The sequence below is a fragment of the Myotis davidii genome, unplaced genomic scaffold (assembly GCF_000327345.1).
Source record: "Myotis davidii unplaced genomic scaffold, ASM32734v1 scaffold166, whole genome shotgun sequence".
NCBI lineage: Eukaryota > Metazoa > Chordata > Mammalia > Chiroptera > Vespertilionidae > Myotis > Myotis davidii.
Genome location: NW_006297385.1, coordinates 380,945 through 386,082, shown reverse-complemented (window position 1 = coordinate 386,082; position 5,138 = coordinate 380,945).

The window sequence follows — 5,138 nt, the reverse complement described above, 5'->3', positions numbered from 1 at the left end:
ATTTGGCTCTCAAAAGAAATTTCAATCGTTGTACTGTTGATATTTGGCTCTGTTGACTAATGAGTTTGCTGACCACTGCCCTAGCTGGTTTGGCTTAGTGGTTGCTGCATGAACCTATGGACTGAGGGTTTCTGGGTTCAATTCCGGTCAAGGATACATGCCTGGGTTGCAGGATTGATCCCCAATAAGGGGTATGCAGGAGGCAGCGGATGAATGATTATCTCTCATCACTGATGTTTCTATCTCTCTCCTCCCTTCTTCTCTGAAATCAATAAAAACATATTTTTAAAAAAATAGAGGTTAACTCTGGGAGTTCTATATACAGGCCAACCTAGGAGATACGCTGGATTTGGTTCCAGACCACTGCAATAAAGCAAGTATAAAGGAAGTTATCTTTTTTCTGATGGAGGGTCTTGCCTTCAATTTGTAAAAAACATAACATCTGTGAAGTGCAATAAAGCGAAGTGCAAAACAAAACAAAAATAAATAAAAACAAGGTATATCTGTACTTGTTTCCCTGTAGAATATTGTGGCAAATAGATGTTGGGAAGCCCCCATGTTCATGGCCTGTATAATCCCCTCCCCTGAAGTGTGAGCAGAACCTGTGGCTTGTTCTAACCACTAGAATATGGCAAAGGAGGTTCATGACTACATTACATTATGTAAAACCCTGTGTTAGTGGACTGGATAGAGAGAGAAAATCTCCTTGCTGGCTTTGAAAGAATTTACTGCTTCGTGAGAGGACCTATGGAGAGGACCACACAGCAAGGAACTGTAGATGACCTCAAGGAGCTAAGGAACCGCATGGACAGAAGGTAGGAATATGAAGAGCAAATCCCTCAAGTTATTAGAAGCAAATCTTTCTTTAGTCGAGCCTCTGATGAGACCACAGCCTTGGCTGATACCTGGATTGCAAACTGGTGATTCTGGAGCAGAGGGCCCCAGCTAAGCCATGACTGAACTGATCCACAGAAACTATGAGATAATAAATGTGTATAGTCATTTATTGTGCAATGATAGAAAATGAATATAAATACAATGTTTGCTAAAGAATAGAGTAATAAAAAATCTAATTTGAAGCTTACCTATATAAGTATTGTTAAAATTCTATAGTAACTATTTAGTAAATAGGACAACAAAAGATTTTTTTCCTGGGGGTGGGAGGATCATTTTATCACTGATACTGTATCGGTGCATGGTATAATAAAAGCTTTTGGTCATTTTTATTATTTTCAAGTTCTTACAGACAGTACATCACTTATTGCCTGGACCCAAGGTGGACCACTCACATTGCCCTCCTTTTGGGACACCACTAGTTGGAAAACAGACAATAAATAAAATGTGTAAAAATAGGGTGGCTAGAGAAGAGATGACATTTGAGGAAGATATAGGAGTGAGCCCTGTGGATATCATTCTGGGGAAGAGCTTTCCTGGCAGAGGGAACTGCCAGTGCAAACCTGCTGGCATGGTACCCTGCCTGGAGCTCTGAGTGTAAACAAAGGAGCTTAGCCTTCAGCCTCAGGGCAATGAAGAGCTATGGACAGTTTCTTTCTTTTTAAATATAACAGCTTTATTGAGATATAACTCATCATACAATTCACCCTTTTAAAGTGTACAACTCAATTTTTTTGTATATTCATGGAATTGTGCAACTATCACACAATTTTAGAAGATTTAACCAACCTCAAGAAAACAAAAGAATAAAAAATAATTTTTTTATTGATTTTTTACAGAGAGGAAGGGAGAGGGATAGAGAGTTAGAAACATCAATGTGAGAGAAACACCAACCAGCTGCCTCCTGCACACCCCCTACTGGAGATGTGCCCACAACCAAGGTACAAGCCCTTGACCGGAATTGAACCTGGGCCCCTTCAGTCTGCAGGCCGAGGCTCTATCCACTGAGCCAAACCGGTTATGGCAGAAATGCCATATTCTTTAGCAGTCATTCCCCCTGCACCCCAATTCTCTCAGCCCAAGCAACCTAAACATTTCCTATAAATAGTCATACAACATGTAGCCTTTTGTGTTTGGATTCCTTCACTTAGTGTGTTTTCAAGGTTCATCTATGTTGTAGCATGTGTTAGTACTTCATTTATTTTTATTAATGAATAATGTTCCATTGTATGGCTATATCACATTTTATTTACCCATTCATCAGTTGATGGGCTGGGTTATTTCTATCTTTTGGCTATTTTGAACAATGCTGCTATGAAAATTCATATACACATTTTTGTGTGAACCTAAGTTTCCAATTCTCTAGTACATACCTAAGAGTGGAATTGCTGAATCATATGTTAACTCTAAGTTTAATATTTGGAGGAACCAACAGACTATTTTCCAAAGTGGTTACAACATTTTACATTCCCACCATCAATGTATGAGGGTTCTGATTTGTCCACATCCTTTTCAACACTTAGTATTTTCCATTTTTAAAAAATTATAGCCATCTGTGGCCAGATGGCTCATTTGGATGGAGAGTCATCTCTTACATCAAAGTTTGCAGGTTCGAGTCTCTCAGGGTATGTACCTAGGTTGCAGGTTTGATCCCTAGTCCAAGCACATATGGAGAGGCAACCACTTTATGTTTCTCTCTCTTTCGCTTCCTCTCTCGCTCTAAAAATCAATAAAATCAATCAATACACTTGGGTGAGGATTTAAAAATTTTCTTTTAATAACAGCCATCCTACTGGCTGTGAAGTGGTATATCATTGTGGTTTTGATTTGTATTTTTCTGATAACTAATGATGTTGAATGTCCTTTAATATGTTGATTGTCTTTCATATATATTTTTTAGAGAAATGTCAATTCAGATCTTGTCCATTTTTATTTATTTTATTTTATTTTTTAAATAAATCTTTATTGTTCAGATTATTACAGTTATTCCTCTTTTTCCCCCCATAGCTCTCTTCCACCCAGTTCCCATCCACCCCTGCCCCCCCCCACTGTCCTCATCCATAGGTGTATGATTTTTGTCCAGTCTCTTCCTGCATCCCCCACACCTCTTTTCCCCCCAAGAATTGTCAGTCCACTCCCTTTCTATGCCCCTGTTTCTATTCTATTCACCAGTTTATTCTGTTCATCAGATTTTTTATTCATTTGATTTTTAGATTCACTTGTTGATAGATATGTATTTGTTGTTCATAATTTTTATCTTTACCCTTTTCTTCTTCTTCCTTTTCTTAAAGAATACCCTTTAGCATTTCATATAATACTGGTTTGGCAGTGATGAACTCCTTTAGCTTTTTCTTATCTGTGAAGTTCTTTATCTGACCTTCAATTTTGAATGATAGCTTTGCTGGGTAAAGTAATCTTGGTTGTAGGTTCTTGCTATTCATCACTTTGAATATTTCTTGCCACTGTCTTCTGGCCTGCATAGTTTCTGTTGAGAAATCAGCTGACAATCGTATGGATACTCCCTTGTAGGTAACTGACTGTTTTTCTCTTGCTCTTTTAAGATTCTCTCTTTGTCTTTTGCTCTTGGCATTTTAATTATGACTAGTAGCCCAGTCCCTCAGTTATTAAACATTTATCGGCACAACACTGACCACATTGGTGGTGGAGGTGATCTTGTCAGAATGTGTTATATTATGCAGATGAAAATCTATTTAAACAGATTTGACATAGATATTTTCAAAGATGGAATAATTGTCCCCGTCAACTATTTTAGTTGATTCATATATTCACTAATTGTCATCATTGCAAAGTTTTCAGTCCCCATATGGATTGCTGGATATAATAGGTCATGTGCTGTCCCTGTCCTTTGTAGCCTTTGTTACCTTAAGGACTCTAGTTTTCCATTTATATGTTTAAGTACCAACCCTACCGGCTTAAAAATGTAAGCTTTTAACACTGCTCTCTCTGTTCCGTATCCTTCTGATGAAAAATGGAGTTGGGTTGCAGAACAGGAGAGAAATTCAAAAGGGGAATATTGAAGTAATGACTGCAGTAGGAGAAGAGGGAACCTATTTCCCTGGCCACAGGAGCTGGCGCCCTGGACCACAGAGCTGGCAGCTTCTCCGGGTGGCTGCAGCCTGGGACCTTGGGCGGGTGGCTTGTCCATCCCCGGGCCTGCAGCCAGCCGCAGGCGCTGGCGCCTGGACCAAAGGTGGGCGGCTTCTTCTTCTGGCGGCTTCTTCTTCTTCTGTGCTTCCAGGGAGGGCAGTCAGTTATGTGTATATGTGTGTGCATGCAAACATAGGAGTGTACACATGTGTATGTGGAAATATGCTGAGCAAGTCAAAACCATAGAAGAGTTTCCCCTTATCTCTTGAATCTTCCAGAGATATCCCCCACTTTTTTATTCTATCACTACTGGAGAGTCAGTATTTGCGGCCAGCCAGCCAGTGACTCTCTCAGTGTCTATTTCTGACTTCTTCTTTCCCTGTCAGTCTTCCAACCTCTAATCATATTTCCACCTGGATGCACTATTTTTACCCCCAATATGCTGTATAGAGAAGGAGTCAGGATGCTGTCTTCCCATGAATAGTACTTAGTAACAAACCAATTGCATTTTAGTTGGGCAATGCCCCTACCCACCCTTCAAATCCCTTCCACCATGCATTTCTGTTTCCCTTTTTGTTTGTTGGATTGTTCTGCTGCTCCTTCTCCTCACCCCACCACCCTTGGATCGTAATGTGAAATTCTTTTACCATGTCAAGAAATTATTAAAAATACAGGTACTTTGAAAAAAAATACAGGTACTTCTCTGAACACTGGCTGGGGGTGGCAGGGAAGAGTTGGCTGCTGGCGGCCACCTCTTTTCTGCCCCTCCCAGCTTCTCCGATCACTGATCACCACCCAGCTTCCCCAGGGCCGCCTTTGCCCTGCCATCCAGCTCTTGCCTGCCGCTTGGGTTTCCGATCACCCTTAGTGGCAGGCGACTTCTTCTGTCCTTCCCCTTTTGCCTCCCAGCATTGCGCCTACGTATGCAAATTAACCGCCATCTTTGTTGGTGGTTAACTGCCACCTTTGTTGGCAGTTAATTTGAATATCGTCCTGATTAGCCAATGGGAAGCGTAGCAGAGGAATGGTCAATTACCATGTTTGTCTATTATTAGATAGGATGATTTGCCATTGGACTTAGGGACTGCCTGGCTAATCCAGGATGATCTCATCTAAAGAGCCTTAGCTTATTACAT